Raw genomic sequence first — 12,678 nt, forward strand, 5'->3', positions numbered from 1 at the left:
AGAGACTAAATTTTTCAATAATACAGAGGCTTTTATCTGTCTTGGGAACTTTCCTGGAAAAGAAGCACAAATACTTTATCCTTGTTAATGCAGAGTCTTTTAAATGTGATGTCTCTGAATAAGCAATGGCTGTGTGTTAAGGCTGAGTATTTTCGCTTACGTGGATTTTTCCCTTTCAAAAACAAATTATGTAAATTGACTTCCATTTGCCTTCTGTATAAGAAAAAACCCACAACAAACCCTCCATACAGAAATGAGCAACAATAAGCATAGCAGGACATTAAAGTGATATGGGCTGTAATTACTGTTCAGTGCTCTTTTATTTTCCTACATCACATTCGGCTCCCTTTTGAAGAATGGAAGATCAGTTTGATGAGCTCTTGTTTGGTTGTACATGGATGGTAAGATCCTTGGAATAATCAGATTTGCAGGCATTAATTTACAATATCTTATCCAAGGGCACACAGAGGGTCACTTTGGAAACGGTTGTAGCTGTTCGATGTTACCACCCTGCAGCTGCACTTTTCCTGGAAGCCATTTCCTTGGAGCCGAGCCATGTTGCTGCTCCCAGCCTGACCGGCTGCCTTTGCCCCAGAGAGGACTAGACATGCTCGTGCCGCTGACTTAGTGCCCCTCATCCGTGGAGGTGACTTAGTGCCCCTCATCCATGGAGGTGACACCCTCCAGCAACATGGGGGGACTCTGGAAAATAACCTCAGGTAAATCCACAAGACGCCGTTGGTGTACTCCCTCCATCTCAAGGCTGTTACAGCTTCAGCTGTGTTAATAGAAGTGGTCGCATTAGTGGGAATGAGTAGTGGTGACTTTCCCCTTTTGGTTTGCTGGCCTTTGTCACGCAAATCCTGTGCCCCGTCTCGCCCTCTGCCCTGGCTGGGCTCAGCAGTGAGGGGCCTTGCTGTGGAGGCACTGCCCACAGCAGCTGAAATCCAGGCTGGGTCCTTGGGCAGGCCTGAGGGAACAGCTCTGTTTTCCAGGAATGTGAAACATCCTACCCGCACCCTCACCAGGAGGCTGCCAGCACCACTTCTGAGGTAGACGCAGATGTGTTGACAAAAGGTTCTTTATCTGGTCTTCCTTGCAGAGGTGAGGTGTCTCTTCTGACAGACTTCTCTGCTCAGTCTGCGCTAACAGTTTTGCTGGCAAAGCTGGTTTGGTTGAGTTTTTTAATATAAAACAAACAAAAAAAACCCTCACAGCCTGTTGTTTGTTTCTGCCTGTGCCCTGGTGCTGGATGTTGCCGGGTCGGTAGCGCAGAGCTCCTTTCCTCGCTCGCTCCCACAGCCAGGCCCTGCTGGGCAGCCATGCCTGCGGGGATGCATGGAGAAACCATCCTGGGGGAAAGCTGCAGCTGTGCAACTTCCACCGCAGCCCTGTCCACCCCGTGCTCTGGTTTCGGACTGGCCACAACCCCTGTGTTGGATGGATTCAGGTCAGCAGTGCAGAAGAATACCAGGAGATTATCTGAATAAACCTGCTGTCATCTCTCAGAGGAAGTGATGGTTGTGTTCAGGGTCTGACCACAAATGATACCAACAAGGATTCCTGTTTACAGTGAAAAATAGCAGCGGTGGCATACGGGCTTCTCCCACTGCATTAGAGGATTTCAGTCATTGAAGCCCTTGTTCCTCAGGAGCACTTAGTGCTGCACTATGATAAAAATACCTTCTCTTTGCTGCTGCTCTGCAGCACGGAGCAGCTCACTGTTCCCTTGTTAATCTGCAGAGGACGTTTGTAATTATTTTAGTGGAAAAAAATTTTGGGAGTGTTTGGGGCTGTAATGAAGGATTTCCATCCCGTGTGTCAGGCATCATTAGCACAGACGCTGCTGTCACTTTTGCCAAATGAATTGGGCTGGAAGCGCAAGCCACACGGCCAGGAAAGGGCAGATGCAGGCAGCAAGGAAGCTTCCAAATTGATCTGAGGAGTCTCCTTTCTTCTGAGCACTTGAAAGAGCAAGCCTAAATCTACTTGACAGCTTCTTCTGTAGGGACACATATGGCATGGAAACATTTGATCTCTCAGTCAGCTAATAACTTGAAAACAAGGTAAACTGGTGATTACGAAATACTCTTAAGAGGAAAGAATTTACACTTGCACCATAGAACTTCAGTCTGTTTTGATTATAAAACCCAAGGAGAATTGCAAATAATACATCTTGTAAATTGTGTTAGCACCCTAATAGCTGCTCAGCAAAACGATCTAGCTCAGTCGTAGGGTAAACAGAAAAGAAGGAGATATTAGTAAAGGCTAAAAGCCAAGGTAGGAAGCGGCGCTGCCCACAGCCTGTGCTCAGCTGCCGTGTGCAGCAGGGACTGCGGGCTGCGTTCTGCAACCGGCTCCTCAGCTGCGGGGGTTGCAGCAGCGTCACCCAGCAATGCTTGTGCCCGAGTTTGAGAGAACTGTGTTTTCTGTGCCATGGTCCTGGGCCTGCGAGCCCGGCACTTCATTTGGCAGGGTAGAGTCTCGGAGGCTTTCCTCGCCGCCGGCTGCAAAGCACTAAACCAGAAAGCTGGGATTAGTGGGGAGGGACAATTTGGCTGCTCTAATTTGCCTTTTAAGCGTTGCGTGAACAAGTGACCCCATAGTTCATGGTTGGCTTCTTTTTAAAGCAGGTCAGTCCTGAGTTCCTTCTAATGGAACTGTGAGTGCTTTTCAGTCAGACTGTGTATTAAAAGCTGCTCTTTTGCCCATAATGCTGGTAACAGCTCGATGGTGGCCCGCAGCTCTCCTCTCCTGGGGCTCCCAGCTTATTTCAGCATCTTCAGAATGAGATGCAAAGCTTCCTGCGCTCTTGTACCTTTGTCTGAGCCTCAGTTCCTCCAACTGTTCCTACCAGTGCTGCAAAGTAGAGTCCAAACTGTTCCTCCTGTCCATACCCTTCCCCCATGACGAACAATTCGTTCCTGTGCGGCCCTTGCCCGTTCAGCTTGTGGGATTTGGAGCATTGTGCAGGAGAGGGAGACGGCTACAGGCAAAAGATTGCTCTTGGGGAAGCCCGGGTGGATTTGCCCACTGGGTCGCTGAGCGGGACATAGCTCTCAGCAGCTACCTGAGTGCCAACAAGTCTCTGATTGTACAGCAAATGAAGGAAAAGTGGCTGTGGTTAAGGACAACTGGTACAGCTCTGAGTACGGGTGACTTCTGTTCTACGCGCTGAGGTTCAGTTAGTCATAATTTTCTCAGGAAATTCACTTTTACCCCTGGGTTGTATTATAGTGGATTCCTTCCAAGTCAATGACTGTGTACAACCACAGGGAACCATGGTCGGCCCGTACGGCACTGAATGGGCCACGTTTGCTGAAGACGTGGAGATGGAGGTGTTTGCAGAGACTCAGCCCCTCAGCACAGATGGGTATTTGCATGAAAAATTACTCCTGTTCTTTCTTTGTTTCTCTTCACACTAAAGCTATAGACTCCTGTCCCGAAGGAGCCCAATTAGATCCAGATGTCTCACTGGTCATATGTGTTTTAATCTTCACCTCGAGTTTATGTAATGCAGTATCTGATTTCTGCATGCAGTTTCCACTGCACAAAAATGAAAATGCATCACAAGAGCTCACCAACAAAAGCAACCATAGCTGTACGCGGAGTGGAAGTCAGCCCAGCCACCCAACTGCCTCTCGGTGATTTCTTGTCCCAATCTGGTGGGTCTTGCACAGATGCCATTGCCAGAAGTCAAGTTAGCAGGCAACGGCAGCCCGGGTGACTCGCAGCCCACGGAGTGATGATTTTACTAGCCAGTGTCAGTGAGCACATGCACCAAAGGCTGAACCCTTGTGCTAGAGGCAGAAGAGCTCTGAAATCCTGTTCTGTAGGATCTGAGAATGCTCCACCCATGGAAGATGGACTGTCTCTCCCTAGAGGGCAGCATTGGTAAAGAGTCTCAGAGCAGTCTCAGATGGACCCAGGGTCTTGCTACACCTCACTTCAGCGTGATTTCATCTATAATCCGGGTGTTCATTCACAGTTCAAAATTACTGCGTCTTCCAAGCTGTTCCCTAAGCATAGTCTCCCAAGTGTAAGTATTGGCATGAAGCTGAAACCCAGCCTGGTAAACCAAAGGTCGCTTTGAGACTGGCTAAAACAATTCAGGAAAATGCTGCACAAGACTGTTTTTTGTGGGGTATTTTCACGCGATAACTCCAAATTCTAATCCCCAGGTCTTCAGCATGCAGAGTTTTTGGCAAAATTTCTAGTTATTGTTGAAAAATATCTGTTCCCTCAGCTTTGCTGTGATGAGCATGTGTTATTCAGTACGTTTCCATCACAGCACTGACAGCTATGCCCAGGCTCAGGCGGGGAAAGTGGTTGCAAATTAAATCAACCAATTACCAAATCAAATAAACTAATTATCTTTTTTTTTTTTTTCCCCCTCAATGTTTTCACATGCTGTCCAGGCATGTGGGACTCCCAGCATGTCCTGGTGTCTCTGTGCACTTTCTCCACCATAAGAAGAGCTTCTTCTCATCCCTTCCCGTAGTATTCCCTAGCACTCCCGGGCTCTGAGAAGATCCCAGAAACCATGAGCTGGGACCAGCGAGGAGCAGGGCCAGGCTGGGGCCAGGGAGTGATGGCAAAGGAGCAGGGTCAGAGAAGCACAGCAAGAATGAGACTGAATCAGGCGCCAGCACTGGGGTGGAGGTGAGGGGAGTGGGGTGGTACAGACAGAGACTGGAAGGTATAAAAGCTTCAAACCAGTGACGGGTTTGGTTTTATTGCATTTGGTGTTGCAGGTTGTTATTACAAGGCAGAATTAACAGCGGTAACAGCCCTATTCCCCATTACGGGAAATGGCTTTACATGCCAGCACAGAACCTGCTGCTCACAGCATCCCACCTGCACTTTTAATTCTGTAAACTCACGTTTTCCTGTGTGGCTAAACACTCCGATATACTCCCACAGAGCTTGATTACAGGGAACAAATTAAGTTTTGATTAGGAAGAGGAATCTTAGTGAGCAGCAACAGTCCAGATCTGAAATTCATCCAGGCTTGTGTATGACAGCATGTGAGAGGAGCCAAAGCCACAGCCATTAGGATGGATTCGAACGGCATCTGAAGTCGTTATTAAATCTCCATTCTCCCATTTCTGATGGCACGGCTTATCGTTTTTCGTCATCGTGGTGAATGACCCCAGAACAACAGTCCTCTAGGGCTGGGCACTGGTGGCATCTCCCAGCATCCCACCAGCACCAGCTTCAATTCAGCTCCCTCACCTCCTTTAGAAAAGCCATTCTGGAAGGACTGTTAAAAACCTTTCACGCTCTGCTCCCTTGAGGTGCCTGTTCGGGTGCCCCAGGGTGACTTTTAGATGTGATACAGGTCCCACTGTGGTGTATGGCTCCCTGCGGCAGGGAGTCCTCGGGGTCATTCCTCTGCTCTTTCAGGTCCCAGTGAACCTCCTCGCAGCCACAGCAGAAAGGAAGGTGAAAAAACAGGTAAGTTGTAGCGGGAATAAACGGGCAAAGAAAGTCCTGTGTCACAGGAGTGACTATGCGAAGCTTTGAATCATTTGACTCTGTGTTTATCCACCACTCCTGGGAGATGGGGGAAAGCTGGAGCGAAGCGGAGGAGTTTAGGAAGTTCGCTCGCAGAGCGCTTGTGTTGTTTCTGGCACAAAATTACTGGTCATGTGTCCCTTCACAATGCCATTAACCTCCCATGGCGAGGCTGGGAGACCTTCAGAAATGATCAGCCCCAGCATTTCCATGAAGGATGGCTTAGGCAGTCATTCCTGGCAGCAGCAGGGCTTGGACTGCTGCTAGGAGCCACAAGCAAGGTGGAGTGGGATCCAGTTATGCAGAATAAATCTGATAAATGTGGGTTAAAAGCGCTGGTGACAGCTGCTATTGAAATGAGAAACAGCTTTTATCTCTGAGCGGTGCTGAGAGCTGCAGGATGGCTTGTTCTGAGGAAGGTACATGATCCAGCCAGTTCGGCATCAAGGCAGCAGAAGCCAAAAACTTGTCCTGGCCGGAGGATTCCTCACACAAGGAAGCACTGACGAGGGGGAGCAGCACGTGGGGCTTTGCCATCTCCTTTGGGGTCACCTGCCTGCAAGGATCCTCACCAAGAGAGAGGTTTTCCTGAGTTTAAGGCTTGTTTCAAGGCAGCCACGTCTATATGGTTAGATTGGATATTAGGGAAAATTCCTTCACCGAAAGGGTCGTCAAACTGCCCAGGGAGGTGGTGGAGTCACCATCCCTGGGGGTTTAAAAGATATGTAGATGCAGTGGTTAGGGACATGATTTAGTGGTGGGCTTGGCAGTGCTGCATTAACGGTTGGACCCAGTGATCTTAAAGGTCATTTAAAAGGTTTCTTTTCCGTGATCCCTGACAGTAGGAGCCCTCCGAACTCAGGAGTTTGGTACTTGCACACATGAAAAGGGATGCCACAACTCTTTAGCCCCAGAGCAATGTCAGCAGCAGCCGCACATGGTCAGCTGCAGAAGGATCTGCTGGAAGCTTTTTTTTTTCAGTTTACTCCTTCTTCTGCTTATTTTCCTAAGGGAAAAGTTGTGGTGTGACCTCAGCCCCTGCCTGCTCTGCCCTTGGCCCATGTGTGTGTGTGCAGGCTCTGCAGCTCTGCAACTGCCACACCAGCAGCTCTGGGGCAAGGAGGGAGAGGAGAGGTGGTAAACTCTGTAAACTAGGGTCACGACGGATGCTGGAAGGATGGTGGGAGTTTTTTGAGGTGCAAGTGTAAAGGATAAACTTCCTCATTTTTGTATGTTTTATTTTGATTCAGAAAAATGTTTAACGTAAATTGAAGCCATTTAGTTTTCACTTTATTGCAAAGCAAAATTGCAAACAAAAATGTGCTACATGTACAGGGCTGTTAATTAGTGTCTCGCTTGCAGTAGCAGGTGGGACAGCAGAGCTCCTGGCAACATTTCAAGCACTTACCATTGGTAACATTCATGGCAGCACTAGCAACGTAAGACATTTTATTTTTCTGCTTTCATTAAAAAAAAAAAAAAAGAAGAAGGAAGAGGTGGAATAAATCCCTGCAAATTAAACAGCAGCAAAAACTAAACTAGACATTAGTGGTTTCAAATACCCAGGCTGTACTGGTGAGCTCTCTATCATGGAGTGAATCGAAGTCAATTTTTAAGCAGCTATTGTACGTTCTACTTTGAAGTGATTATTGTAAATGTCTTATAAAAAGCAGCTGAGCTACATTTTTCAATTTTATACACAGGCCTTGAAAACCCACTAAGTAGCTGAATGCCCCCATGCATGTATGTTAAACTTATTGTGCGGCAGAAAGAAGGTACAGAATATACCTCAGCTCGTATATAAATAACATACTACTATTTTTTTCTGCCATTACCAAGTGGGTTGATGCTAAACAGCATACGGCCACTGGGTGTTTCACAGAATAGCTTTTTGGATGCAGGGAAGTGCTACAGATTCCTCTCACTACGCACTAATTCCTGCAAAATGAAGCACAATGGCTTTTAGCTCAGTGCTTGCCTACTGGATCCTTCAGTCATCCTAACTTTTGCAGTTTCTTCTCCCGTCTTCTTGCCTTCTTTGTTTCCAGCTTTTCCTCCTCTTCAGGCTCCTTCACAGTTTTCCAGCTTGCCATCTTCCCCGTACATAATATTTTTTCCCCTCCAGATTTCTTTTCTCTTTTGTAGTACTGTGTGGGAACACAAGACTTCAAGACCAATGTTTAACATCAACATCTGCAAACCCTCCTCTGGTCCCTGCTTTCAGCATTGACTAAAATTGCCTTTGTGGAAGTCCACTGAGGATGTCTGAGGCGTTACTGTATGATCAGGTGAGTGTGCAGAAAAGGCAGGCACCACAGTTTTTGTAACATTCCCCGGAAAGCGCCCAGGGGAGAAGAGCGAGACAGCGACTCCTCCGGCTCACCTTGGCTCCTTCTGGGCTGGCTGAGAGCAGCTGGGGGCCTGGGTGTTTTGGCTGTGCAGCCTGAGCTGTGTAGGTTTGTCCTACTAAAAGATGTTGTAATGTGTACGGGTGTGTTACAGCAAAGAACATCTTCCATAGCAACTGCAGTGTTTGTAGTAGCAATAGCACCCGGGACTGCCTCACGCCCACGCTCTGCAGCTCTGCAGCGATTTTTCATTGCAAGGAACGCTGAAGCCACGACGCACTGACTGGGAAAAAAAGGACATAAACCCCGATTTCCAGAGCTGGTATGAGCAAGTTATAAATGAATCACACTGAGAAACAAAGAGGTTCATCAGTCACTGCAAACCTGAGCTGGATGGATTAAACCATGTCTTTCCCAGTTGTGTGGCAGCTACACGGCCATGACCCTGTGCACAAACCAGCGTGCTCTGCTGCGGAGCCTGCCCAAGCACGCAGGGGTCCGACAGGAGCAGCTCGGTACTTGCTCAGCTCAGAACATGGGCAAAAGCTCCCGGTGCAGATGCACGAGGGCACCTGGTCACTGCTGCGCACCTGGGAATAGCTAACCCAAAAGCAAGGATGCTTGCACTATGTACATGGTCTTATTTCCAGAGCTCCTGCTGGCCGCACGGGTCAGTGATACCCAGTGCCAATGCAAACCCCAAAGATCTTCTTAAAATTAATCTTGTGGTGGGACTCAGCTCCCTCAAAACAATGTTTAAAAGCATATGAAATGTCTTTCAAAATGAAGTTGTCTTTATTTTGAACCCCCCCTTTTTTTTTTCCTGTATTAGCACTACTTTAAACCTGTGTACAGGGACCTTGAGTGGTGGCCAAACACAGAAGGCGCTGATGCAGACGGCAAAAGCAGAGCGGCTGTATCAGTGGTCGGAGAAGGAGATGACATAGGGAGGTGTAGGCTACCTTTTAAGATAATTTTCTTAACAGTAAGAGATTTCGCTAAGTGTTATTTGGTGGAATTTGTGATGGAACACTTGGAAAACTTCTCTAATTTTTATGCTTTTAAAGCTCTGTGGACTTTCAGGTTAATTTACTCCATAGAAACTAGTATAAATGTAAAGAATGTTTTAATCGACATCTTTTAGCATAAATGATATACTAGAAACATGACAAAATATTAAGTATCCAGTTACATCCTAGGGTCCCATCGCTTTCATTCCACATACAATGAAATGTGTGAGTCCTGAAGCAGTCTGAGAAGTACAAGTTAAATTATGGATATGTATTCAGCATTTTAAAAGCCTAAGAAGCTGTCAAGCTCTGTAGTCCCTTTCACATGAAAGGCTTGTCAGCACGTGTTGCTGAGATCAGTGGGAGATCTGCACTGGCAACCCAGAGGAGACAGGCAGACATGTCATGAGCTGGAGGGATAAAGGAGAATAGAAGTAGTAGTGGTCTATAAAACCAATCTAACTTGTATTTATTCCTTTGGCATTGCAGTACCACTCCGAAAGAGAGGCCAACTGTTAACAGAGGCAAAGCCAACTTCATCTTTCGCAGGCTGACAAATGGTCATGTAAGTTACCAAATCACCCAAGAGCTCAGGATTAAACTTCTCCAATTGTTTTCACATGATGCAACCTTAAATCTCTCTTTTGAACAGTATTAAATTTCCTTTCATTCCCATAAACTTCAGAAAAAGTTGACTGCTCTCACATTTCAGACTGTGACCCAGCTAACTTGCACTTTTCCCCTCTGCTAGTCTGGAGAACAGAATAATGAAATTCAGACAACAGTGACCAAATGTTGCTCCGTAGAACTTTGCTTTTACAAAACAGATGAATACTCCTGGGCTCCAAAACACTGCAGGGAACAAAACTTTCAAACCTTACGGAAATAAAATAGTAAGCCTAGGCAGTGACTTCATCTCCTTTATCAGATCAGAGACATTTTCACTGGAATTGAAGTGGATTTTAAAAAACCCTCTAAATAGAGCAAAAGAATCCCACTGAAGCCATTATTGAAATACTGCTTTATTTAAAAAACCCCACACCCATGTGAGCAAAGGCTAAATTTCAGAGCTACAGAGGGAAAAAACCCTCCATCATCCTCATAATTTACATACTTCTTTGTATCTTGCAGATAGAGGTGTGCTTTTATAAGAGCCAGGAAAATAAATATTTTAGCTTTTGTGTTTGTGATTAAAAAGGCAATAAGCAAATGCATTGTGTACACCCATACGGACAAAGGGCTATGGAAAATGACCACAGACACGCTGGGTGGAGATTCGGTTGCTGCAAGGTCTGGAATTTCTCCCTTGAGGTGCTGAGCACTCTTGGATCTCACAGAAAACCCGACCAAGTTCGTCCACTCAGCATCTTGCCAGATGAGGCCCTATATTTATATAACAAGAAATACCCACTGTGCTGCAGATTTGCTGCTGGTGTGAGCGGGATTGCATTCACTTAAGCCCATTGCAAGTTTAGCCACTAGAGTCAAAATAAAAGGAGCCAAAATATATAAATCCAGCAGACGAAGTTTATGGGGGAACTAAACCAAACATTGAACATCAAGATTTAGTGCGGCTGAATTGTTGTAACTAAATGGGGTACCTTACATCACTGTGTGTCCTAGGGGCATAGTCTCCATTTTAGTGGCGTGCTAAACTCACGCTGATATCAATAAAAGTTTTACATGCAAAATGAGTGGAAAATACGAGATGTTAGATAGTACGATACAAGTCTATAAACCTGAGACCTAAAACCTGCTATCATGGCTTTGCCAACCCCCCGCTAACTTCATGCAAATTCCACCAATGGATCTCTCCTTCAGTTTGTCTTAATTGAAAATCTTAAAGGTGAATGGAAACATTGCTAGAATACAAACCTGTTTAAGATGCCAAATCCCTAATAAAATCCCTGTGTAGACTTCCAAGTAAATAAATTGTAAAGGCAAATGTACAGGCCTTCTTATTAACCTGTCAAACCACGAATTCTGGAATCTATTTTTCTCCTGCAAAAATTGTGACATTCTTCTTCCTCTAAGGACTGAAGTATTTTACTGCTTTGCAGGCTTGGCAACAAAGATGATACTGTTTAGGAAGGAAGGTGGTGAAACCTCCCTTGTTCATGATGATGACTGCCATGGCCCTTCCCAGCAGGACTACTTACTACAAGTTGGTCTGGAGCTACCTGCAAAGGGTGTGAAGTCATGGATTAAGACAGTTGAGTGTCACATCAGTTCAGTTTTCCAAACTATTGCCTTAATAACCTCCTCTCTGAACCAGACTTTTTGAGGATTGGGTTAATTGATTCCTTTTAGAAAAAGCAAACAAACTCTGCAAGAGGAATTGTGGCCCCTTTGAAGTTAATGAGGAGCTTCACCTGGAATTACCTGAGATATTTTGCAAAAGTACAACCTGGTCATGCCTGAACTAGGCTGTAAATCCACTGCCTTCTTTTCAAGACTCACTTCTGGGGCTAATGAGAAAGTCAGAGATGAAACAATTGCGACTCTTTCCTTCCAAAGGACAACTACAAAGCTCAGCATCTGAAACGTAAACAACCAGCCTGCGTGACTACTTGGAAGCATCGCCGTTATATGCTTCTCCCATTGACTGTCCTGCTCTGTACCACGTCTGGTTGTTAAATTAACACCTTGAGAGTGCCCGGCACAATGGATCTCAACTTTAATGAAATGCTGGGGTGCCAACGTGCAGGCATAAAAAGAAAGTAATAACAACAACAAAAACTGCTGCGTAATAAGCGTGCCAATATTTGCATATGTTATTAAGTAGTTGCTGATGTTTGTGTCCCATTCTATCACCCTCATTTTTCCAGAAGGGTAACATTACATGTTATGGAGGTATGTAATTCAAGGATATAAAGAACAGAGTCCTTCTGCTATATATATAAAATTCCAGTGTAATACACATATGAAAGGGAAAGAATTGTGGTCTATTTCAAGGCTTTTCCTTTTATCTTTTCCACAGTCTACTGCCAGTTTTCAAAGTACTCCCAGATCACAGGCTGAACAAGATTGTACTGCACCTCCTGATACTCCCTCTGTCACTCCCCAGGGCTACAAACCATCCTCTGACCCTGAACGGTGCTCTCTCGCCTCGTTCCCTATGGCTAGCCAGCCCTCTGCTTTCCTCTTAAGGCAAAGAAAAAAATCCAGCCTGAGAAGGAGACAGAGCTGTTGCAAAGCCTGCCACAAACACACGTACTTATCGGCCTAATCTGTTACCTTCAAAATAAAAAGAGGTCCCCGGCAGGGGACGCATATCTTCGTACCTTGAGCTGCTCCACGACCTGGGGACTGGACATACCTTGACCTGCCTGCCTGAGGCAGTGAAAAGCACCTCAGGAAACATCCTGACACGGGCCAGCACCGGATTTAACTCTTAACTAAAACAATGCATCAAGGGCAATCCATGACCTCCCTGTCTTTGCTGTCTTTTCTTACTCCTGCTGAAAACACAAGTACTGAAACCAGCCTTAATTGCTTAACAGTGTTCTGTCATGATCGCCAGGTTTATCAACCGTTTTCTCATGCAATTATGAACAAAAGGGAAAGCTTTTGCTACATGATCGTACAAAGTAAAATTTTTCACATGCGTGTTGGCCAATTTCTTAAACTGTCTCCAACAGACTTTCACAAGATATCTAACTTTGTGGAAAAAATCGCCTAGCACAATGTCTTTCATGTACATGCCTATTCTCTAAACAGTGGCTGATTTTTTTTTAGGGAATGTATAAAATTTACACTCATATCTTCTGTTACTTTTAAAGAAACATGTTATTATTTGTACT

Source organism: Leptosomus discolor, chromosome 3 (assembly GCF_034619465.1).
Source record: "Leptosomus discolor isolate bLepDis1 chromosome 3, bLepDis1.hap2, whole genome shotgun sequence".
Lineage (NCBI taxonomy): Eukaryota > Metazoa > Chordata > Aves > Leptosomiformes > Leptosomidae > Leptosomus > Leptosomus discolor.